At 48.9% G+C, this 26,575-nt stretch overlaps 1 long non-coding RNA gene across 1 annotated transcript in view; it reads left to right on the top strand.

Moving 5' to 3' along the window:
- LOC147124275 (uncharacterized) overlaps window positions 1–26,575 on the top strand; it is a 55,447-nt gene that overhangs the window by 20,159 nt on the left and 8,713 nt on the right. Inside the window, exon 2 of the long non-coding RNA XR_015077924.1 lies at window positions 6,783–6,860. This is a non-coding gene — a long non-coding RNA (uncharacterized LOC147124275). The remainder of the gene's footprint in view (window positions 1–6,782; window positions 6,861–26,575) is intronic.

The following is a 26,575-nucleotide window of genomic DNA, read 5'->3' as shown; positions in this document are numbered from 1 at the left end:
TTCATCCTTTACTAACAATGCCACCCCACCTCCTTTTCCTTTTTGCCTGTCCTTCCTAAATATTGAATATCCTTGGATATTCAGCTCCCAGCCTTGGTCACCCTGCAGCCATGTCTCCGTAATCGCAATTATATCGTGTCCGTTTGCATCTATTTGTGCTGTTACTTCGTCTACCTTATTACGACTGCTTCGTGCATTCAGATACAGTGCCTTTAGATTTGTCTTTTTAACATTTTTAGACATCTTAACATTTTTTTGTACTATGGCCCTATTTATCTTATTACCATTTTCTCTTACCCGGACCTTATTTGTTAGTGCACTCCTTTGTACGCTCTGTCCCTTCCTGACACAATCTGGTTATCCTTACCCCAATCACTTTCCTGAAGTGCTTCCTTGTCTTTTCACTTTAGCATTCTGGATTTCTCTCCACTGGGAACCTGCCCCCCACCCCCCCTTATTTAGTTTAAAGCCCTATCTACCTCCCTAGTTATTCGATTCGCTAGAACTCTGGTCCCAGCATGGTTCAGGTGTAGTCCGTCCCAATGGAACAGCTCTCTCTTTCCCCAGTACTGGTGCCAGTGCCCCACAAATTGAAACCCACTTCTCCCACACCTATCTTTGAGCCATGCATTCATCTTCCTGATCCTATTGACCCTATGCCAATTTGCTCATGGCTCCAGTAATAATCCAGAGATTATGACCTTTATGGTTCTGCTTTTTAATTTAGTCCCCAGCTGCTCAAACTTTCTCAGCAGAACCTCTTCCTTTGTCCTACCTATGTCTTTGGTACCTACGTGGACCACAACAACTGGATCCTCCCCTCCCACTCCAAGTTCTTCTCCAGCCTAGAAGAGATGTCCTTTACCCTGGCACTGGGTAGGCAACATAGCCTTCGGGACTCACGCTCTTGGCTGCAGAGAACAGTGACTATCCCCCTAACTATACTGTCGCCTACTACAACCACCTTCCTTTTTACTCCCCCCACTTGAACGGCTTCCTGTACCATGGTGCCGTGGTCAGTTTGCTCGTCCTCCCCGCAGTCCCCGCACTTCTCAGCAGCGGGGAGAGAGGTAAAAAGTAATCAGTGTGTGACGTCACCAGAGAGCAGGTAGGTGATTGGTTGGTGAGTATTTCTCTTTTTTCAATACAAGCTTGAATTCTGTGGTGTTAAAATTCTGTGGTGTAGTGGGGATAGTTGGTAAATAAAGCGCCCTAGAGCATACCTGTAACTGGGGTATTGAATAAATTTTAAAAATTAATTAAAGGAGTAAGTCATGGCAGGAGAGTTCAGACCCGTGTTCTGCTCCTCCTGCTCTATGTGGGAAGTCAGGGATGCTGCCAGTGTCCCTGACGACCATGTATGCGGGAAATGCATCCAGCTGCAGCTACTTGTAGACTGCATTGTGGCGCTCGAGCTGCGGGTGGATGAATTTTGGAGCATGCGCGATGCTGAGAGGCTCGTGGATAGCACGTTTAGCGAGTTGTTCACGCCTCAGGGTAGGGCAGCACAGGGGGTGACCATCAGGCGGAGCAACAAAGGCAGGCAGGTAGTGCAGGGACCCCCTGTGGACATCCCCCTTTCAAACAAGTATACCGCTTTGGATACTGTTGAGGGGGATGACTCACCAGGGGAAGGCAGCAGCAGCCAACTTCCTGGCACTGGGGGTGCTCCTGCTGCCCAGGAAGGGGGGAAAAAGAGTGGGAGAGCAATAGTGGTAGGGGATTCTATAGTAAGGGGAACAGATAGGTGTTTCTGTGGCCGTAGACGTGAATCCAGGATGGTTTGTTGCCTCCCTGGTGCCAGGGTCAAGGATGTCACTGAGCGGCTGCAGGGCATTCTGGAGGGGGAGGGTGAACAGCCAGTGGTCGTGGTCCACATTGGTACCAACGACATAGGTAAAAAGAGGGATGAGGTCCTGCAGCAAGAATTTAGGGAGCTAGGTGAAGGATTAAAGAGCAGGACCTCAAAGGTTGTAATCTCTGGATTACTCCCGGTGCCACGTGCTAGTAAGTATAGGAATAGGAAGATAGAACAGATGAATGCGTGGCTAAAGGGATGGTGCAGGGGGGAGGGCTTTAGTTTCCTGGATCACTGGGTCTGCTTCTGGGAAAGGTGGGACTTGTACAAGTCGGACGGTTTACACCTGAACCAGAGGGGAACCAATATCCTTGCGGGGAGGTTTGCTAGCACTGCTGGGGAGGGTTTAAACTAACTTGGCAGGGGGTTGGGGTACAGAGTGGAGCTATAGTAGGGGGTGATTTACAGCCAAATACAGAGGGAAAAACAAGTCAGCTGGGAAGGCAGAGCAAATATGTGAAGGCAAAAGAGAATATGGCAGGGCTGGAAGGCATTTATTTTAATGCAAGGAGTCTTGCAAATAAGGTGGATGAACTGAAGTTGTTGTTGAACACATGGGAGTACGATATTGTTGCTATCACGGAGACATGGTTGAGGGAGGGTCAGGACTGGCAGCTCAATATTCCGGGGTATAGAATCTTCCGGCGAGACAGAGGGGGGTGTAAAAGGGGAGGGGGTGTTGCAATATTAATTAAGGAGTCAATTACTGCTGTAAGGAGGGATGATATATTAGCGGGTTCCTCTAATGAGGCCATATGGGTAGAACTTAAAAACAAAAAGGGGGCAAGCACTTTGCTGGGAGTGTACTATAGGCCCCCAAACAGTCAGGGGGAGATAGAGGAACAGATATGTAGGCAAATCTCAGAAAAGTGCGAAAATAATAGGGTAATAATAGTGGGGGATTTCAACTTCCCCAATATAAATTGGGACAGTCAGAGTGTGAAAGGCTTAGAGGGTGCAGAATTCTTAAAGTGCATCCAGGAGAGCTTTTTGAGCCAACATGTAGAAAGTCCTACAAGAGAGGGGGCGGTACTGGACCTAATTCTGGGGAATGTAGCCGGGCAAGTGGTGGAAGTGTCAGTAGGAGAGCATTTTGGCGACAGTGACCATAATTTGGTGAGATTTAAGGTGGTCATGGAAAAAGACAAAGACGGCCCGGAAATAAGGGTTCTAAATTGGGGGAAGGCCGATTTTAATATGATAAGGCAGGATCTGGCCAAAGTGGACTGGGAGCAGCTACTTATAGGAAAATCCACATCAAAACAGTGGGAGACTTTCAGAAGGGAAATAGAGAGAGTACAACGCCAACATGTTCCTGTAAAGGTCTCTCCCCGCCATGAAATAACACTGGCGAGCAAAATAAAGGAAAATCCTAAGATGTTTTATAAGTATATTAAGGGCAAGAGGATAACCAGGGAAAGGGTAGGGCCCATTAGGGACCAAAGTGGCAATCTGTGTGTAGAGCCAGAGGATGTAGGCGGGGTTTTAAATGAATTTTTTGCATCTGTGTTCACTATGGAGAAAGACGATGCAGACATAGAAATCGGGCAAGGGGACTGTGACATACTTGAACATATTAGCATCGAGAGGGAGGAGGTGCTAGCGGTTTTAGCAGGCCAAAAAGTGGATAAATCCCCAGGCCCGGACGAGATGCATCCCAGGCTGCTGTGGGAGGCAAAGGAGGAGATTGCAGGGGCTCTGACACAAATTTTCAGAACCTCTCTGGCCACAGGGGATGTACCAGAGGACTGGAGAACAGCTAACGTAGTACCATTATTCAAGAAGGGTAGCAGGGATAAACCAGGGAATTACAGGCCAGTGAGTCTAACATCTGTGGTGGGGAAATTATTGGAAAAAATTCTGAGGGACAAAATTAATCTCCACTTGGAGAGGCAAGGATTAATCGGGGATAGTCAGCATGGCTTTGTCAAGGGTAAATCATGTCTGACAAATCTGATTGAATTTTTCGAGGGGGTGACTATGGGGGTGGATGAGAGAAATGCTGTGGATGTGGTTTACATGGACTTCAGTAAAGCTTTTGACAAAGTCCCGCATAGGAGACTGGTCAAGAAGGTAAGAGCCCATGGGATCCAGGGTGCCTTGGCGCGTTGGACCCTAAACTGGCTGAGTGGCAGGAGGCAGAGGGTGATGGTCGAAGGTTGCTTTTGTGACTGGAAGCCTGTGTCCAGTGGGGTACCTCAGGGATCGGTGCTGGGTCCCTTGTTGTTTGTGATCTACATAAATGATTTGGATGAGAATGTAAAAGGTATGATCAGTAAGTTCGCAGATGACACGAAAATTGGCGGGGTGGTAAATTGCGAGGAGGAAAGCCTCAGGCTACAGGACGGTATAAACGGGTTGGTCAGATGGGCGGAAAAGTGGCAAATGGAATTTAACCCTGAAAAGTGCGAGGTGATGCATTTTGGACGGACAAATAAGGCAAGGGAATACACAATGAGTGGTAGGACCCTAGGAAGTACAGAGGGTCAGAGGGACCTTGGTGTACATGTACATAGATCCCTGAAGGCAGCGGAGCAGGTAGATAAGGTGGTTAAAAAGGCATATGGGATACTTGCCTTCATTAGCCGAGGCATAGAATATAAGAGCAGGGAGGTTATGATGGAGCTGTACAAAACGCTGGTGAGGCCACAGCTGGAGTACTGTGTGCAGTTCTGGTCGCCTCACTATAGGAAGGATGTGATTGCTTTGGAGAGGGTGCAGAGAAGATTCACCAGGATGTTACCTGGGATGGAGCGCCTCAGCTATGAAGAGAGGCTGGACAGGCTGGGGTTGTTTTCCTTGGAGCAGAGAAGGCTGAGGGGGGACCTGATTGAGGTGTACAAAATGATGAGGGGCATAGATAGGGTAGATAAAGAGGAACTTTTCCTCTTAGTGGGGGGGTCAATAACAAGGGGGCATAGATTCAGGGTAAGGGGCAGGAGATTTAGAGGGGATTTGAGGAGGAACTTTTTCACCCAGAGGGTGGTTGGAATGTGGAATTCAATGCCTGAAAGGGTGGTAGAGGCAGGAACCCTCACAACAATCAAGAAGCATTTGGATGAGCACTTGAAATGCCATTGCATACAAGGCTATGGACCAAATGCTGGAAAATGGGATTAGACTGGACAGGGATGGATGGGCGGCGCAGACACGATGGGCCGAAGGGCCTCTTTCTGTGCTGTAAAACTCTATGGCCTAGAAATTCAGTTGCCTTAGCGCCGCTTTTGAGGCGCTAGAGGAACTAGCGCCAGAGTTATGGCCAGTTTAAAAATTCCCTGGGGCCCTAAATCGGCGTTGCACCGGTAGCGCTGCGCCGGCACCGATGACGTCATCGGTGTGCGCAGCGTCCCGGTTGCCGTGGTAACCCGCCCGAACTCCGAAATTGAGTTGCGGCCGCCTCGCCCGTGGCAGCCGCAAGCAACGTTCTGGCAGAGGTGCCTTACTCCAGTTTGCGCCGGCGCATTAAAGGCCCCGCGGCGGCCGGCCACTTTCCCGCCGGCCGCCTGCCCGCAGCTCCCTCCCCGGACTTCTCCCCCCCCCCCCCTGCCGGAACAGATGCAAGCCCGGCACTTGTCCGAGGTGCCGGGCTCATTTTTAAGCTGATTTGCGCGGGCCGCGGCCGGGTGCAGGCAGCTCCTCCTTAACGGGAGGAGGAGGCCTGCACGTCCCCAGCCTGCCGCACCGCATCGGGTGCCACAGCGCCGGAATTGCGGCGCGAAACGGCAGTTAGCGCCGATGTACCGCCGCAAAGACCCTTCAGTAGCGCCGGCAGCCGTTTGGGCGCGGCGCCACTGAATTTTTGGCGCGCGCAGGGGACTTAGCGCCGACACTAACTTCCGGCGCTAAAGCCCTGGCTAAGCCAAAACCCAATTTCTAGGCCTATGACTCTATGACCCTATGACTCTATGACTTGTCCACAAGGGTTGCAAGAACGTCGAATTTATTGGACAAGTGCAGGGACTGAGGCTCCTGCAATGCTACCTCCTGGATCCCCGTACCTGCCTCACTCGCAGTCACACCCTCCTGTCCCTGACCACATGTCAATTCTAAAGTATTTAATGTAAGGGGTGTGGCTGCCTCCTGGAGCAAAAGGTCCAGGTAACTTTCCCCCTCCCTGATGTCTCGCGATGTCTGCAGCTCGGATTCCAGCTCCTCAACTCGGAGCAGAAGTTCCTCGAGCCGCAGACACTTACCGCAGATGTAGTTGCCCTGGACAAAAATGTCCACAAGCTCCCACATATTGCACATAATATGTACAATACAAGGGCAAATGTGAAACCGTACCAAGGGAATTAATTACTTTCTTGATAGCAAGAAAAATGGCCATACTTTTCCACCTGATAAACAAGGAGAGCAGCATCCATTGAGTCCTAATACAGGAAACTTTGTGCTATCCGGCACCGACGGGACCGAGCTGCTGCCGTTCCTTCAAAACTGCCGTACACTCCAGAGCTAATGTTGAAACATACGGAGATTTTCATCTCCGTATGAATCAACAAACCCTGTTGCTTAGCAACAGCCTCTAAACAGTCGGCAAGCGTCTCTGTAGCATCTCTAGCTGAAGCTGTTGCTTAGCTACAGACGTTGCAGAGCTTGACTGTTCAAAAAAAAGCAAAGAAAAGAAACAAAAAGAATAAAAAATGGCTCCTGATTTTTGCCAGTGGCTCGAGCTTGCCGGACGGTTCGCCTCCAGATAACACAAAGTTTCCTGTATTGTGGTAGTCAGTGTTTAAAATATAAATCACATGTAGCTTGGGCTACCAAACATCACAAAAGTAGATTTATAAAAACAAGTAGATAAGATTTTTTGTCCTCTTATAATTCTTAAAAGCACATAGCTCAAGGTCTTATGGAGCAGTCGTTATAAATGCCTCCCAGAGTCCAAAATTACGTATTTAGAACTCCTCCTTTTATTTCTACACAGGTGTTTTGTCCACATCTCACAACAAAGCTGTTCTCTCTGAAGAGGCGGACATCATCACGTCTGAGCAGCAAGATGAAGGTGAGGAGGCGCACAAGAAGTGGAAAGGGTTAAAACCAATGGCAATGGGAATACCACCCAACATCAAACGTTATAACACAGCTCTAACAAAAGAGGAAGCCTGTTACTTAATTTCTAGCATTAGCTGTAGGATGACACTGCAAAAGGTTTTGACCATTTTTGGTTCCAATTGAAAGGGAAGCATATCAACCACAGCGATTAAAAATTGCAATCGGATTCGTATGTTCATCATAGGACCCTGATTTGCATATTAAAAGGGCCTCCCACCTGAAACAGATTTGTGCTGCGGCTGCCCAGCTTAAGGCCCCTTGAGGGTGGCAGCAGCCAGAGCGCCAGGGTAATTTTACATTTATGCTGGGCGGGCCAAGTTAAAATCTACCCCAGTGTCTATCCTTTAGAAAATTTTGAAGTAGGATTTTTCCATTGCAAGCATTGACATAAAAAGCACTTCTTGAAATAGGTGACAAATAAGAACATAAGCACATTAGAAATAGGAGCAGGAATAGGCCATTTGGCCCTTCGAGCCTGCTCCGCCATTCAATAAGATCATAGCTGATCTTCTACCTCAATTCCACCTTCCCGCACTATTCCCATATTCCTTAGTTCCCTTAGTATCCAAAAATCTATCAATCTCTGTCTTGAATATACTCAACGTCTGAGCATCCACAGCCCTCTGGCGTAGAGAATTCCAAAGATTCACCACCCTCTGAGTGAAGAAATTTCTCCTCATCTCTGTCCTAAATGGCTGACCCCTTAATCTGAGACTGTGAGCTCTAGTTCCAGAAATTAAGTAAGATTTTTAATATATCCCATGGCATTGCACGCGGGAGTCAAGACCTGTCTAGTCGAACAGGAGGCATGATTGGACCTAATGACAGTCCAGTCACAGATAGATGTGGGAGAGGAATGGGGCTGGAGTCAAAGGTAGAGTCTCGAGGGAAGTCATAGAGTTATACAGCACAGAAAGAGGCCCTTCGGCCCATTGTGTCCGTGCTGGCCTTCAAGCCCTATCTATTCTAATCCCATTTTCCAGCACTTGGTCTGTAGCCTTTTATGCTATGGCGTTTCAAGTGCTCATCTAAATGCTTCATGAATGTTGTGAGGGTTCCTGCCTCTACCACCCTTTCAGGCAGTGAGTTCCAGATTCCAACCACCCTCTGGGTGAAAAAGTTCTTCCTCAAATCCCCTTACCTTGAAACTGTGCCCCCTGGTTATTGACCCCTCTATTAAGGGGAAAAGTTCCTTTCTATCTACCCTATCTATGCCCCTCATTATTTTCTACACCTCAATCAGGTCCCCCCTCAGCCTTCTCTGCTCTAAGGAAAACAACCCCAACCTGTCCAGTCTCTCTTCATAGCTGAAGCGCTCCAGCCCAGGTAACATCCTGGTGAATTTCCTCTGCACCCTCTCCAATGCAATCACATCCTTCCTATAGTGTGGTGACCAGAACTGCACACAGTATTCCAGCTGTGGCCTAACTAACGTTTTGTACAGCTCCATCATAACCTCCCTGCTCTTATATTCTATGCCTCAGCTAATGAAGGCAAGTATCCCTTATGCCTTTTTAACCACCTTATCTACCTGTCCTGCTGCCTTCAGGGATCTATGTACATGCACACCAAGGTCCCTCTGATCCTCTGCACTTCCTAGGATCCTACCATTCATTGTGTATTCCCTTGCCTTGTTAGTCCTCCCAAAATGCATCACCTCACACTTTTCAGGGTTAAATTCCATTTGCCACTGTTCTGCCCATCTGACCAGCCCATCTATATTGTCCTGTAGCCTAAGGCTTCCCTCCTCGCTATTTACCACTGCACCAATTTTCATGTCATCTGCGAAATTACTGATCATACCTCCTACATTCATATCTAAATCATTAATGTACACTACAAACAGCAAAGGACCCAACACCGATCCCTGTGGTACACCACTGGACACAGGCTTCCAGTCACAAAAACAACCTTCGACCATTAGCCTCTGCCTCCTGCCACTAAGCCAATTTTGGATCCAATGTGCAAAATTGCCCTGGATCCCATGGGCTCTTACCTTCTTGACCAATCTCCCATGCGGGACTTTGTCAAAAGCCTTACTGAAGTCCATGTAGACTACATCAACTGTACTACCCTCATCCACGTACCTAGCCACCCCCTCGAAAAATTCAATCAAATTGGTTAGACATGATCTCCCCCTGACAAAGCCATGCTGACTATCCTTGATTAATCCTTGCCTCTCCAAGTGGAGACTAATTCTGTCCCTCAGAATTTTTTCCAATAATTTCCCTACAACTGATGTTAGGCTCACTGGCCTGTAATTCCCTGGTTTATCCCTACTACCCTTCTTGAATAATGGTACTACGTTAGCTGTCCTCCAGTCCTCTGGCACCTCCCCTGTGGCCAGAGAGGTTCTGAAAATTTGTGTCAGAGCCCCTGCAATCTCCTCCCTTGCCTCACACAACAGCCTGGGATTCATCTCGTCTGGGCCTGGGGATTTATCCACTGTTAAGCCTGCTAAAAGCGTTACTACCTCCTCCCTCTCAATACTCATTTGTTCAAGTATATCACAATCCCCCTGCCTGATTTCTATGCCTATATCGTCTTTCTCCATAGCGAACACAGATGCAAAATATTCATTTAAAACCTCACCCACATCTTCCGGCTCTACACACAGATTGCCACTTTGGTCCCTAATGGGCCCTACTCTTTCCCTAGTTATCCTTTTGCCCTTAACATACTTATAAAACACCTTGGGATTTTCCTTTATTTTCCCACAAGTGTTTTTTATGCCCCCTCTTCGCTCTCCTAATTTCTTTTTTAAGTACCCCCATGGGAAGTCCAGGTGCAGGATGGCATGCATTTTAAGTTTGGGGCAAGGGAGACGGCCATTTCAAATTTGTTGGGGTAGAACTGGGAAAAATATATGGGGCTGATTTTCAGCTGTGCCTTCAGGCACTAAAGATCCTCTGAGGTGGCTAAGATGGGGTCTTGAGCTGAAATGTTGCATTAGCCCGTGTTTAGCACAAGACGTCATCTTTGTAAAGGATTTAAGCTTGCGCTATAAAAGGCTGCCCGGAGGCTCGTTAAGGGGCCGATTGCCACTCAAAATGCTTGCTAGCGCGTTAAAGAGGCTGCACGACATTTTGGTGGCTAACGCTTGTTCTAAATCCTTCTCCTAACAATGACCAGCTGTTTGGGGGTAAACAAGGCATTGATATGGATTTCAAGCGCTACTTAAAGGGATACTCACCATTTCATGTTCACTTGCTGCTGGAGCTGTGAAGAAGACCCCTGAAACACATCGGGAAACTTTCTGGGACACTTTGTCAAGACTTCACCAACACTCGAGCAACATTTATTCCGCAAATTCTCTGAGGACCTCACATAAAAAGTGTAAGTGATGTGCTATAGCAAAATACTGCAGATGTTGGAAATCTGTCTCCGGTTCCGACTTATTCCACGTGGGTTCCAACTAAACTTCCACCCTTCGTGCTTCAGATCCACCCAGGATTACAAATATCTCCAGGATATTCATCGTTCCTCGAACTACTGCTCTCGCCACATCCTGAGATCCACGCTCAACGCCATGCGGCGCCACATGAACACTCTCGACTTCTCTCTTCAGCAACACCGGCGCACTCTATCTCAAAGCTGTCCGGGTCGACAGTTCCATTTCATCCTTCGACTCATCCGACGCTTCAACAAAAAACTTTTTTTCTTCCTTTCCGATGTCAAGGATCGCAAGCTTCATCAACTCTTGGACACCAACGCCCCTCCGGAACCTTCTTCCCCTTCACATTCCTCTGACCCCACTTCTCCCAATCTCACCCCCTGTCGCATTTTCACTATCCCCTCTGACCTTCCACTCTCTGACCCTGAACAATCACTCCTCAGCAAAGGCCTGAGCCTCATACCCTTACGCCCCCCACCTCAATGAATTTCGAGCTCGGCACGATGTTGAGCTCTTTTTCCGCCGCCTTCGTCTCCGTGCCCACTTCTCTGGCCAGGAGTCTTCCCCCCGCACAACTGACCCTTTCTCCCGCTTGCAGAATTCCCGTTCTACCTGGACCCCTCCCCCTGGCCTCTTACCCTCTCTAGATCTTTTCATCGCTAACTGCCGCCGTGACATCGGCCGTCTCCATTTCTCTGCTCCCCTCACTCACTCCAACCTACCTCCCTCTGAACTTGCAGCACTCCATTCTCTTAGATCCAATCCTGACATTGTCATTAAACCCGCTGACAAGGGTGGTGCTGTTGTTGTTTGGCGTACTGACCTCTACCTAGCGGAAGCTGAACGCCAACTCTCCGACACCTCCTCCTACCTCCACCTGGACCATGACCCCACTACAGAACATCAAACCACCGTTTCCAAGACTGTTACTGACCTCATCTCCTCTGGTGATCTTCCCCCCGCTGCCACCAACATCATAGTTCCCCAACCCCGCCCAGCCCGCTTCTACCTCCTTCCCAAGGTCCACAAACAGGACTGCCCTGGTAGACCCATCATTTCAGCCTGTTCTTGCCCCACGGAACTCATCTCTTCCTATCTTGATTCAATCTTTTCTCCCCTTGTCCAGTCTCTTCCCACCTACATCCGCGACTCTTCGGACGCCCTCTGCCACTTTAACAGTTTCCAGTTTCCTGGCCCCAACCGCTTCCTTTTCACCATGGACGTACAATCACTCTATACCTCCATCCCCCACCTGGATGGCCTGAGGGCGCTCCGCTTCTTCCTTGAACAGAGGCCCGACCAGTCCCCATCCACCACCACCCTCCTCCGCCTGGCTGAACTTGTTCTCACATTGAACAACTTCTCCTTTAACTCCACTCATTTCCTCCAAATCAAAGGTGTTGCCATGGGTACCCACATGGGTCCTAGCTATGCCTGCCTTTTCGTGGGCTATGTGGAATAATCTTTGTTCCAGTCCTACTCGGGTCCCCTCCCTCACCTCTTTTTCCGATACATTGATGACTGTATCGGTGCCGTTTCCTGCTCTCGCCCCGAACTTCACAATTTCATTCACTTTGCCTCCAATTTCCACCCTTCCCTTACCTTCACATAGTCCATCTCTGACTCTTCCCTTCCCTTCCTCGACTTCTCCGTCTCCATCTCTGGGGATAGGTTATCCACCAATATTCACTACAAGCCCACTGACTCCCACAGCTACCTGGACTACACTTCCTCCCACCCCACTTCCTGTAAGGATTCTATTCCATTCTCCCAGTTTCTCCGTCTCCGCCGTATCTGCTCCGACGATGCCACCTTCCACACCAGTGCTTCAGACATGTCTTCCTTTTTCCGCAACCGAGGATTCCCCTCTACCGTAGTTGACACTGCCCTCGACCGTGTCAGTTCCATCTCCCGCACTTCTGCCCTCACCCCTGCCCCTCCCTCCCGGAACCACGATAGGATTCCCCTTGTCCTCACCTTTCACCCCACCAGCCTCCACATTCAACGGATCATCCTCCGGCATTTCCGCTACCTCCAAAGTGATCCTACCACCAGACGTATCTTCCCCTCCCCTCCCCTTTCAGCATTCCGTAGGGACCGCTCCCTCCGAGACACCCTAGTCCACTCCTCTATCACCCCAAACAGCCCTTCCCCTTTGCCCGGCACCTTCCCGTGCAAGCGGAGGAGGTGTAACACCTGCCCCTATACCTCCCCCCTTCCCACTGTCCAGGGCCCCAAACACCCCTTCCAGGTGAAACAGCGATTTACTTGTACTTCTCGCAATCTAGTATATTGTATTCGCTGCTCACGATGCGGTCTCCTCTACATTGGGGAGACCAAACGCAGATTGGGTGACCGCTTTGCGGAACACCTCCGTTCAGTCCATAAGGGTGACCCCGAGCTTCCGGTCGCCTGTCATTTTAATTCACCGCTCCATTCCCACTCGGACCTCACCGTCCTTGGCCTCTTGTATTGTTCCATGGAAGCTCAACGTAAACTCGAGGAACAGCACCTCATCTTCCGATTAGGCACTCTGCAGCCTTCCGGACTCAATATCGAGTTCAACAATTTCAGATCATAACCTCGGCCCCTATTACACATTTTTTCTTGTAATTTTTCCACTCCTTTCCCCCCCCCCCCTTCCTTTTATTTCTCTCTCACACCTGGCAGCTATCTCTTGCCCTGCCAGTACACTTTACACCTAATCTCAGCCTATTACCATCTCGTCTAGCTCTTTTGTTTCTTTCACTTCTTTTGTCCGATTGCAGCCCTGCCTTCGATCTAATTTCTTTTCTTTCCAGTTTTGAAGAAGGGTTCGACCCGAAACGTCAACTCAAATTTCTCTCCACGGATGTTGCCTGATGTGCTGAGTTTTTCCAGCATTTTCTGTTGTTATTAAGTGATGTGCTACTCTACTCACCAGGAGAAAGGAAGTGCTTGGACATGGACATCTTGCTAGCAGTCCCCCTTGGTCTGGATGAGGAATGGGAGGCAGGCATGAGGCTTGGCAGAGCAGCACCAGCTGCTGCAGGAGAGGGGGACAGGAGAGTGAGGAGGGTGAGGTGGCATCCTTCCCCCTGTGGGTACAAAACAGCTCTCCTCCTCTGGACCTCCTCCACCGTGACCCCCAGTGCCATGTCCGTGATCTTGTGTGCCCTCTCCCTCGGTCCCTGAGCCATCCTGTAATGTGCCGCTGTGTGTCAGCCAGTGTACTCCACACCTTCAGTGGAAATGCGTGCATCGAGCCCACATATACTGCTCCACGAAAATTGCGTCTAATCAGCACTTGAGAGCTAAACCTACAGATGTCTGTTTTAGCGCCTCCAGACAAGTTCAAATTATGGCAATCAGCAATTAGGAGCAAAATTGTGTGCTAAATCCAGACTTTGAAACAAACGTGTCTTATTAGCACCCACTTAGCGCCTGTTTTCACCCTTAGGCAAAAATAACCCCCTATATTGTTTTTAATTTAATGGCAGCCGATTGCTGGGACAATGTAGAACAGGGTAGGAGGCTGTGTTCAGGGGAAAAGCGGGACCAGAGGCGGAGTTGATAGTGGAGCTGCTGGATGAAGAGTGTAATCATGGTCGGGAGTAGGACTGGAACTTCAAAAAAAAAATGACGATCGGGAGTGGGGGCTGTAAACAGCGCCAGTAATTTTTATAAACATTTCAGCTGGACCTCAGGCTCAAGAGCCAGGCTTGGAAGATTCTTTAAAAGTTATATTTGCCACAGCTAGAAGGGCCTGAGGCCTAATAGCGAGGAAGGGGAGGTTTTAGAATTAATTTTGCAGCTGGCTGTATACCTGAGGCCAAAAAGCAAGGAATTGGGCCACAGTTTTATTTGTTTTTCCAGGCAAGTGTCTTGAAGAGCTGGGAGAAGGTCAGGAACCAGGGCTGCATAAATAATTTTGTATTCAAGGCCAGAAACTGAAGAGTGGAGTGGCATTGCTAATTATTTTTTAAGGGCAGAGGCCTTGAGAGCCAGCAGGATCAGGAAAACTGTTTTTAAAATTAATGATTTAGCCTTTGAAATTCCTGCCCTCTGGCAATGTAAAGACCCTGTTATTTGAATGGGCAGTAACAACAACAACAATAACAAATTGCATTTATATAGCACCTTAAACGTAGTAAAACGTCCCAAGGTGCTTCACAAGAGCATTATCGAACAAAATTTGACACTGAGCCACATAAGGAGATATTAGGACAGGTGGAGGTAGGTTTTAAGGAGTGTTTTAAAGGAGGAAAGAGAGGTAGAGAGGCGGAGAGGTTTATGGAGGGAATTCCAGATCCTAGGGCCCAGGCAACTGAAGACACGGCCGCCAATGGTGGAGTGATTAAAATCGGGAATGTGCAAGAGACCAGAATTGGAGGAGTGCGGAGATCTCAGAGGGTTATAGGGCTGGAGGAGATTACAGAGATAGGGAGGGGCGAAGCCATGGAGGGATTTGAAAACAAGGATGAGAATTTTAAAAGTGAGGCACTGCTGGACCGGGAGCCAAGGTAGGTCAGCGAGCACAGGGGTGATGGGTGAATGGGACTTGGCGCCAGTTAGGATATGGGCAGTGGAGTTTTGGATGATTTCAAGTTTATGGAGGGTGGAAGATGGGAGGGCAGCCAGATGAGCATTAGAGCAGTCAAGTCTAGAGGTAACAAAGGCCTGGGTGAAGGTTTCAGTGGCAGGTGAGCTGAGGCAAAGACTGGCGATGTTACGAAGATGGAAGTAGGCGGTTTTGATGATGGAGCGGATATGTGGTCGGAAGCTCATCTCAAGTTCGAATAACTGTGAAATGTCTGGTTCAGTCTCAGTCAGTGACCAGGGAGAGGGATGGAGTCATTGGCTAGGGAACAGAGTTTGTGGTGGGGAATGAAGGCAATGGCAGGGAAGGAACTTGGAACAAGGCAAATAACTGGATATAAGATACACATCAGCCGTGATCTAACTGAATGACGGAACAGGCTCGAGGGGCTGAATGGCCTCCTCCTGTTCCTCTGTAAACAAAATTTGCATTTGCATCATTATATTAGTCAATCCATCAGTGACAATATTATTTTAATATGCTTGAAGAGTATCAATTGATCTTCATTTATACCTACTTACTTACATATAATAAAACATTGAATACATTTTCATACAAACCTTTAATGTTGATTTGATCATATGACAGCTTTGGAGGCAATGCAGATGGAATGAATAGCTTTGGCTCTGCTCTTTCAACACTACATGTTAGCCTATAGGCCTGTAGGACAGTGACATTAGCAATGGTTCTGCAGAACACACTCAATAAAAACTGACTTTTGTGGAAAAATATGTAAAAGAATGTCATCAATGGTGCTCCAGATCTCCCAAACCAGTCTAGTTTAATAAATAGACAGCATTTCTGCCGCCAGGGGTAATACATAAATAAAACAAATGACTACATGTTGGAAAGGTATTTCTACACTGAACTGCAGCTTGTTCTGCAGCATTATCACTGCAAGTTGTAAAATTTTAAATATGAAAAGGCCAGCTATTGAATGACTAACTCTGCCCTGAGAGGAAACTGAATAACAAATACATCCTGAATTCCCTAATGTTAGTAAAAGCAGAAAGCAGATCATTTACCTCCATTGTCCCTTGATGAACCACATTTTTATGGTAAATATTTAAAGGGTATATTTTAGAAAGAAAAGCTTCCAAATATGATTATTTTGATATTTTAACACCTGGCAATCAAAATGAATTTGTGCAATGCAAATTTGATATCAGTGACAGCAGAAAATAAGCCAATCATTATACTCCATAAGTAATGCTGCTTCTAAGGGCTCGATTTTAATAGCCCTGAGGAGGCGGGTTTGGAGGCAGGTGAGCAGCGAAAATCAGAAAAAATGGCTTCAGACTGCCAATCCGCCTCCATCCCGCCCCCACCCGATTTTTGTGAGTGTCGGTTCATCCGCTCCCAAACTGACCCGACAGGTTAACAACCTGTTAACTGCCTTGCTAATCCTATTTTTATCGTGGTTTCCCATTTTCGTGCCTCTGGCTCCTGTTTCACGTCTTGTCAGAAACAGGCCAGCTACAAGGAGACGAGTTGCTGGAGGACATGAATTGTAGTCATTGTTGCAGCACTTTAAAAGCGCTCCTGCAACATGGCTGACATTCAAATGCAACAACTTTGTTGCTGGAGATTTGGGATAAGATTTTGCAAATCTACTGACCTTGTGACTGGTCAAGCTGACACCCATCTGCACTGTGACCTGACTGGAATTATTTCAGGCCGCTTTGACTGTGCGCCTGCAAGCTTCTTGCCTCAACTGAAATCTATAGCAACGGGATGGGAACCATTTACATCCTCTCATCCTGATCTTCAGATTCGGAGGAAGAGCAGTCATGGCAGCACCACAACCAGCTGCAACAGCAGCACCAGCACCAGGAGCGCCAACCTCCTCCTCACCCATCTGATGATGCATTGGGTGGAGGGCCTCAATGCAGGGCTGCATCTCGCCACAGGAGATACCCCCAACACAGGGTTTACAGGCAGAGGATCAGCATCTTCAGCATGACTGAGCAGCAGTGCCAAAGGAGGCCGAGACTTTCAAGAGACGTAGTCGCTGACCTCTGCGCAATGCTGCACCAACACCTGGAGCCCAGAGGAGCGTGTGGACACTCCTTACCAGTTGCTGTCAAAGCCACCACCGCACTCAAATTCTTTGCTTCGGGCTCCTTCCAGTGATCAGCTGCAGACATCAGCGGCATCTCCCAGTCAGCCGTACACACCTGCATCACGCAGGTCACCGATGCCTTCTTTGCAAAGGCGCACAATTACATCCCCTTCTCCACGGATGGCCCAACTGCGACAGCTTGCGCGGTTGGCTTTGCCAATATGGCAGGCTTGCCAATGGTGCAGGGTGTCATAGAATGCACACATGTAGCCATTAGGGCCCCCTATCACAACCCAGCTGTGTTTGTCAACCACAAGGGATTCCACTCCCTGAACGTTCAGCTGGTGTGTAACCACAGGAAGATCATCATGCATGTTTGCGCAAAGTACCCTGCCAGTTGCCATGACTCCTTCATCCTGCGCCAGTCTACTGTGCCTCTGCTCTTCCATCCGCCAACCCAACTTTCTGGATGGCTTCTTGGTGACAAGGGCTATCTCCTGAAAAAGTGGTTATGACACTGATGAGGAGGCCATCAAACGATGCTGCGGAGCGGTACAATGTGAGTCACATATCCACCAGAAGCATCATCGAACAAACCATCGGCTTGTTCAAAATGTGCTTCTGATGCCTAGACAGATCTGGTGGAGCTTTGCAATATGCACCAGCCAGGGTATCCAGGATCATCGTGGTCTGCTGTGCCCTGCACAACATCGCACAGCAGCGCGGCTCAGTGCTGCCGGATGAAGGAGTGGCACAGCACACAGCCTCCTCAGAGGAAGAGGAAGAGGATGAGGAAGAGGATGAGGGGGAGGATGAGGAGGAGGACAGGGAGTGACACCTTCCAGGACCACATCTGGCCAATCCAGCAGCAGGCGACCACATTGCTGGCCGTCAGGTAAGGGATGCACTCATCCATGCCAAATTCGCATAAGCCTACGCTTCAACCACAGGTGGCTGGCAGATGGAGATGAATATAAGTCCGACATTCCCAAAACCCCAGGCATCATCTGTGCAAGCAAATGATGGTTTGCACTCAGTGTCACCACCAACATTCTACATGGAATTCTCCCTGAGCCCTCACTCTTGAACTTCCATTTCCCAGAACACAGAGGTGATCTTTAGGTGATCTCAGCAGATCATTAAACTCTTTTCTGAACCCATGTGCGTCTGCACACAGACCTCGAACTCACCTCCTCAATATTTTGCAGCCAAGCTGCCTTGGTTTGCTGAGGAGGCCTCCTCCTTGCCTTTCCAGGGAAGAGGACCTCCTGACAACCTCTAGCTCCCTCCACAAGAGCATGAAGGGAGCCCTCATTGAACCTGGGTGCAGCCTTGGTTTTTGGTGTTGCCATTCCTGCAGCAGCCAGCACCTTTAAGAGGAAAAACCTAGGGCTAAAAATTGAGTTGCGCCCCCTTTGGGGCGCTAATTTTGCTGGGGTGCTAAATTAGCGCCCCCGCGACGGAAATTGAGTGGTAGCACCCCAAGAGGGAAGCGGGCCACTACGGGAAGCTCTCCGCCTCCCTCTTGGGGCGCTGCGAGGGAATATTGCAGTGCTACGTGCCACGGTATTGCAGGCCTTCCTCCCCTTCTTAAAGGGGAGGGGCCTTGCGCAGCACGACCCGGGGCCCAGCTGGGCCCCCGGGGATCATGAGTGCCGGAAAAAGAGCCCGGCACTTCTCTGGAGTGCTGGGCTCATGGAGCGCAGCCAGCGCTCCGCGGGGGGAGGGGGGTGGGTAAGGAGGCCGGGGACGGGAGCAGAGGCAGGTGCTGGCAGGCAGCAAAAATGGCCGTCCCGCATCTCGCCTTTAAATGCCGCCTCCCCGGCCACAGATAGACCCCCTGACCCCGTCGGACATAGCGTCCGGCGGTAAGTCAGGCGGTGCTCCCGAAGATCACGGGGCGCTACCGGTTACCGCCGCTGCTAACCCCGCGCTGAATTTCGTGGGTGTAGTGTATGTACCTTTAAGAGGAACTATGTTTTTGAAGCCCCTGTATACTGTAGTACCAGTAGTGACCGCTCGGGTATATAAGTCTGTGTAGCGTCTTGTGTAGTTAGTTCACCTCCAGACTTTGTTCAGTAAACACTTGTTAAATCAACTCCTGCATTCCGTGTCTCCATTAACACACGGATCTAACAGTGGCGACGAGTTAGAAACGAACTTACCTGCAATTCGGCAGCACCTCAAGGGGATCGGTTCCTCAGACGAAGGTCGAAGCCAGAAGCAAGAAAAAAAATTAAAATAAATAAATAACTCGAAGAAACTCGAAAACGAGGGCCAGGCTTGGTCTCCAGTCTGTGGTTTCCCCAGCTAAACGGGCTGGTGGCAAGTAGTGCACTGATCCTTCCTGGGCTGCGGCGGGCTAGAGCTCGATCGGGTGGCTCTGCAACGGGGCCGGGCAGCGAGTCGGGAAGCAGAAGCAAAGAGAGACAGAGGGTGGAGCACTCAGGGCGCGGCCGGTGCTGCAAAGCAGGTCGGTGTTCGGACCGAGCAGAGGGAGGGGAAAGTCCCAGAGGGTCCGCTCCACGACGGGAACGCGGGAACGGTTCTCCAAGTAACGGAGAAACTATTGAAGCGATATATTAAAAAAAAATAGAAATACCGCGAAAAGCTGCAGGTCGCAACGGGAACCGCGGAGAACAGCGTTGGCAGCAGCGGCAGCGGCGGGAAAGCGCGGGAGGCACCATCTTAACTCGGCGGGGAAGAAAGAAAAGCGCGGGAGGCGCCATTTTGATCCATCGGGGACGGAGGAAAAGCGCGGGAAGCGCCATTTTAGATTTTCAAGATGCCGAAGACTGGCAATATTACTGCTTTCGATAGTGATGTAGAAGATTGGACCACATATGTGGAAAGAGTGGAGGCATATTGCAAGGCGAATGAAGTAGCGGATGATAAAAAGGCATCAGTATTTCTAAATCTGATGGGCGCAAGGACATACGGGCTGTTACAAAACTTGATCACTCCAGCCAAACCGATGGACAAGAATTTTAAGGAGATTGTTGATACCTTACAGGAGCACTTAAACCCAACACCGCTGCTGATAGCGGAACGATTCAAATTCTTCAGGAGGAATCAGCACAAGAATGAAAGTAACGCTGATTACCTCACCGAATTACGAAAGCTGTCAAAGCACTGCCAATTCGGGGCAGGACTGGCAGATTCTCTACGAGACAAATTCATCTGCGGTTTCCTAAGTGAAGGAACACAGAAAAGACTACTTTCTGAGAAAGATTTGACACTGGACAAGGCTTTCACTGTGGCTGTATCATACGAAGCAGCAGCAAGAGGAGCTGCAGAGATACAGCAAAAGCCACAGGACTTTGGCACTCATGAAATGACACGGGGTTTCGAGAGATGTTATCGCTGCGGCAGATCCACCCATGACCAGAAGGACTGCTGGTTCAAGGACAAAGCATGCAGGCAATGCGGAAAGATGGGACACATTGCACGTGCATGCAGATCTGGAAAGAAATCCGCTGACAGTAAAAAGGTCAATAAGGAAAAGTACAGAAAGGTACAAATGATGACGGACAGTAGCTCCGAAGACCAGAAGAGCGATAGCGACTCCGGAAACAAGAGACTAAGCTGTCTTAAATTACATAATGTAATTGCCAAAGAAGATTACCAGACCATTTGGGTTACCCTCACGATAGCGGGGTCCCCAGTCAAAATGGAGCTAGATACAGGATCAGCTCTGACCGTCATAAATCGACGGGATTACGAGCGGCTATTTCCGCATATACCTTTGAAAGACACATCCATTATCTTGAAGACATATACGGGGCAGAAAGTATACCCCAGAGGGAAAATAAGGGTGCCTGTTGTATACAACGGCAAGGAAATACAGAAGTTGTATTTATACGTTCTGCAAGATGGTGGTCCACCGTTGTTGGGACGTGAATGGATCAGAAAGATACGTTTAGACTGGCACTCCATTCAGGCACTGACGGTGACCAGTAAGAAAAAAAACGATGATGACGTCATACCTGGACGATTAAAAGAAATCTTGGCTAACGCCAAAGAAGTGTTTCAACAGGAACTAGGAACCCTGAAAGGCGCCACCGCCTCAATAAAAGTGGAAGATGCGGCAATTCCCAAGTTTTTTAAGGCAAGGCCGGTGCCATACGCAATTCATCCAGCCGTCGCGGCAGAGCTGGAGAATTTGGAAAAAGCAGGCGTGTTGTCCAAGGTAGATTGGAGCGAGTGGGCAACACCCATCGTCCCGGTCATGAAGAAAACGTTGAATAATGATAAATCTGAAGAACAGAGAAAAGTTTGCATCTGTGGGGACATCAAGGTGACTGTAAACCCGGTTCTTCACATGGTACAGTATCCTCTTCCGAGGATAGAAGATATTTTCGCCTCACTATCCGGAGGGAAACGTTTCACCAAAATTGACTTAGCACAGGCATATCTACAGATGGAGGTTGAGGAGGCCTCTAAAAAGTATCTCACGATAAACACACACAAAGGCCTGTACCAGTACAATCGACTGGTTTTCGGAGTGGCATCAGCTCCGGCTATCTGGCAAAGAGCTATGGAGCAAGTCCTGCAAGGGATTCCGGGGACTCAATGCTACCTAGACGACATCCTTGTAACAGGAGAAAACGACAACGAGTACCTTGCCAACTTGGAGCAGGTGCTCACGAGGCTGAGAGAACGGGGCCTATGAGCAAATCGCCCCAAGTGCGAAATTTTCCAGAAACAAATATCATATTGTGGCCATGTCATTAACGAAGAAGGGTTGCATAAGTCACCTGAAAAAATTGAAGCGGTCGTAAAGGCCCCAGCGCCTGAAAATGTCTCATAATTAAGGTCGTTCCTGGGATTGATAAATTACTATCATAAATTTTTACCAAACTTGTCGACGGTTCTGCACCCGCTTAACGCACTGCTACAAACGGGAGTAGTTTGGAAATGGAGCGAAGACTGTAAACGTGCCTTCCATAAATGCAAAGGCTTGATCACGTCCAGGGAAGTGCTGGCTCATTACAACCCATCACTGCCAATCAGACTGGCGTGCGATGCATCCCTTTATGGCGTGGGAGCGGTATTATCGCATAGATTCCCTGATGGCTCGGAGCGGCCGATAGCTTTTGCGTCACGCTCATTGAACTCAGCTGAGCGTAATGGTGCCCAGATCGACAGGGAGGCACTCAGCCTGGTGTGGGGGGTGAAGAACTTCAACCATTACCTACACGGACAAAAATTTACCTTGTTGACTGACCATCAACCCCTCGTCTCCATATTCAACCCTAAAAAGGGCGTTCCCATTATGACAGCGCAAAGGCTACAGAGGTGGTCCCTTTTCCTAGGGGCACACCAATATGACATAGAATACAAAGGAACAAAACAGCATGGGAATGCTGACGGGTTATCGCGCCTACCGTTGCCAACGGTGGAAGAGGCGCCTACAGTGCACCCAGTGGAGATGTTCCACTCGACCATAGTGGAATGTCTACCAGTGACAAATTCTACCATTGAAAAGGAAACGTGAAATGACCCGACTCTCTCACGAGTCTACGATTTAACGGTGAAGGGATGGCCAGCACATGGCGAACCACTGTTGCCAGCATTCTCGCAAAGAAGAGAACAGCTGTCAGTGTGCCGAGGAACCTTGATGTGTGGATCCAGAGTGGTGATTCCACCCAAACTCAAGGACAGAGTGCTAAAGGAGCTTCACGAGGGGCATCTGGGTGGAGTGAAAATGAAGAACTTAGCCAGAGCGTTTGTGTGGTGGCCAGGTATCGATAGAGTCATCGAAGAAATGACCAAGAGCTGTCTAGGATGCCAGAAGGTCCAAAACGCCCCACCACAAGCCCCTCTACATCCATGGGAGTTGGCCCTCATCTCCATGGCAAAGGGTACATATCGACTTTGCTGGTCCATTTATGGACTCAATGTTCTTAATCGCGGTGGATGCACACTCCAAGTGGCCGGAGGTAATAAAAATGTCCACCACCACGGAAAAAACCATCACAGTATTAAGGACCATATTCGCCAGGAATGGGCTGCCTGAACAGATCTGTTCTGATAATGGACCGCAATTTGTTTCCGAAGAATTCAGGAAGTTCTTAAAAAACAATGGGGTTAAGCACTACACGTCCGCCCCATACCATCCCGCCACCAATGGATTGGCTGAAAGGTTTGTCCAGACCTTCAAGAAGGTCATAAAGGCCATGGGTAATGAAGACATAAATCTACAACATAAGATAGATAACTTCTTGTTTGCGTACAGGAATGCAACACGCGGTTACAAACCAAACCCCCGCCATGATGTTTTTCAATAGAAGACCAAGATGCCGGCTGGATTTGGTCAAGCCAAACGTCAGAAGGGACGTAGAGAACCGACAATTTCAAAGCATGAATGAAAGGCCAACTAGAACCTTCCAGATAGGTCAACAAGTTTTGGCCCGGGACTACCGTACCGAGAAATGGCAGCCTGGAACTATTTGCACATGACTAGGACCGCTGATGTATACCGTGGACATTGGAGAAAGCATAAGAAGGCGCCATGCTGACCAGATCATAGAGTCATCCGAAAAAGGACAACCTACACCACAACGCTATACGCCTAGTGATGAAGCAGAGATACCCATAGTATCTACCTCCGATCCGGTGATACTGGAACCAGATGAACCCGACACTGGCATTCAAGCCGAATCGACCTTGCAAAAAGAACCTACTACACCACCGAAACCTACTGCACCACCGAGGCGTTATCCGGACTGAGTCAGGAAGCCTCCAGAGAGACTGAATTTGTAATTGATTAACTTCAGCAAATGTGTATATTATTGTTCTTGTAAAAATGTTATTTAATGATTACTTAAAATGTTATTGTAAAGTATGTGACTATACTTAATACAATAATGAGGAGACAGCTTGGAAGGTTCAACTTAGGTCTTTACTTCATACCAACAGGCGGGAACTGAGGGGAGATCAGTACCCACAGTACTATTTATACCCCTATGGCCAGGAGTGGTACTACGGTATCACTACACCCTACAAAGTAGTGCTGCCCTGGCCATAGGTTTAAAGTAACATACATATTACATACACGACATTCCTCCCCTTTTAATTAAAACGTACCCGTGCAATTAAATCAACAGATGCACCATAACTAGGGCTAATAACATTTGGTAACACAACATACATAACATATTTACATCAGAGTTGTCTACCTATATATATATATAAAAAGAAACATGTTATAGATTCAGTCTCTGAGGAGGCCTCCTGTCTCGACTAGGATAACGTCTTTCTCTAGTCGGTCTCGGTGTAGGCGGCGGTACTTCCGTCACCACTTCATCACTGGAGTCGTCAGTGTCTGATGGCACATCCTGTGCCGTGGAGCTCACTGGAGTGATGAACTCCTCGCAATCCTGAGACTTCTGTAGCGACGAGCTGGGCCGTGATTCCGCTGGAACAATGTGCTGAGACGTTTGAGGTAGTGAATCAGTTGGGTTTCTGGACTCCACAAGTTGATCAGCATGTCGTCTGATTATGCCGTCCCCTGTATCCACTGTGTACATCAAGGGTCCCTGGCGGGCCTTTATCGTACCAGACCGCCACTTTTCATTTCTATAATCACGGGCCAACACTTGCTGCCCCACCTCGAAGCTCCGTGTCTGTCTGTCAGGAGCCCTACGAAATACTCGGTTTTCCACATCTCTCCGGATGTTTGGTCTGAGCAATTCGAGGCGCGACCTTAACCTTCTATTAAAGAACATGACGGCGGGGGCCTGGTTGGTCACCGTATGTGCAGCATTACGGTACGCGAATAGGAAATTGTCCACCTTGTGTTGTAGTGGCAACCTTTCCTCCCCCATCGCCTTGATGGCCTTTTTAAAAGTCTGTACAAATCGTTCTGCCAGCCCATTTGTAGCCGGATGATATGGTGCGGACGTATAATGTCGCACTCCATTCCTTTTTAGGAATGCTTGAAATTCTTCTGCCACAAATTGTGGCCCATTGTCCGAACAGACTTGCTCGGGCACCCCGTTTCAGGCAAAAATGGTCCTTAAGGCTGCGACCGTCTTTTCGGCTGTCGTTGATGACATCTTTATGACCTCCGGCCATTTTGAGTGGGCGTCCACTACAATAAGGAACATCGCATCCAGGAAGGGCCCAGCGAAGTCCACGTGGATCCTTTGCCACGGCGTTGAGGGCCACTCCCACGGATGTAGTGGGGCTTGGGGTGGTACGTTCTGTACCATCTGGCACCCTTGGCATGCTTTTGCTACTTCCTCGATGTCCCTGTCAATGCCGGGCCACCAGACGTAGGCTCTGGCGAGGCTTTTCATTTTGACACCTCCCAGATGACCTTCGTGTAAGTCCTGCAACACTTTATGTTGTAATTTTTGAGGGACCACCACCCTGGCTCCGCACATCAATGTGCCCCGGCAGACAGACAACTGGTCTTTCCTTGCCGAAAACGCCGGCAATGATGCGTCACCCTGCGCCGGCCAGCCTTTCACGGTCAATTCGTAAACCCTTGCCAGTGTCGGGTCATTCTGTGTTTCCTGCTCGATACATTGGCTGGTGATGGGCAAGTGTTCCATAACAGCCGTATGATATATTTCCACGGGGTCCTGTACTATCTCTTCGATCTCGGCAGGCAATGGTAGCCGCGACAGGCCATCCGCATTGCCATGCTGTTTGGTACCCTTATATTCGATAAGGTGCTGGTGTGCTCCTAAGAACAGTGACCATCTCTGTAGCCTTTGGGCCGTCATCAGGGGCACCCCTTTTGTTGGATTAAATATGGACACCAACGGTTGATATCCGTCAGTAGTGTGAAACGTTGCCCATGTAGATAGTGGTGGAATTTTTTTACACCCCACACCAGACTGAGGGCCTCCCTGTCGATTTGCGCGTAGTTTCTTTAGGCTGTAGTTAACGACCTTGAGGCAAATGCTATTGGCCTCTCCGTCCCATTGGGAAATTTGTGTGACAACACTGCCCCTATACCATACGGGGAGGCGTCACATGCCAATCTCATTGGCATTTTTGGGTCAAAGTGTGCGAGCACTTCCTTTGATGTAATGAGTTGTTTACCCTTTTTAAAAGCAGCCTCACACGCTTCGTCCCAATTCCAGGAGACTCCCTTTTGCAGCAATGAATTTAATGGATGTAAAATGGACGATAAGTTCGGGAGGAACTTATGGTAATAGTTTATAAGGCCTAAGAATGATCGTAACTGAGATACATTCTCAGGGGGCGGGGCCTTCACTACTGCCTCGATCTTTTCCGGGGACTTATGCAGGCCTTCCTTATCTATAATGTGACCACAGTATGAGATACGTTCCTGGAAAAACTCACATTTCTGCTTGTTCGCCCTGAGTCCGTATTGTTGCAACCGTAGAAGTACTCGCTCCAGGTTAGCGAGGTGGTCGTTATCCGTTTGTCCTGTCACCAGGATGTCATCCAGGTAGCACTGCGTTCCTGGAATGCCCTGTAGGACCTGTTCCATGGTCCTCTGCCATATTGCTGGGGCGGACACCACACCAAATACCAGGCGATTGTACTGGTACAATCCCTTGTGTGTGTTAATCGTTAGGAGCTTTTTCGAGTCCTGCTCCACCTCCATCTGTAAATAAGCTTGACAAAGGTCAATCTTCGTAAAGTGTC

The sequence above is a fragment of the Somniosus microcephalus genome, chromosome 1, assembly GCF_052327205.1.
Source record: "Somniosus microcephalus isolate GS21.2 chromosome 1, FLI_Smic_1.0, whole genome shotgun sequence".
NCBI lineage: Eukaryota > Metazoa > Chordata > Chondrichthyes > Squaliformes > Somniosidae > Somniosus > Somniosus microcephalus.
Note: the sequence above shows the minus strand (reverse complement) of the source record. Positions and strands in the feature narration are given on the sequence as shown.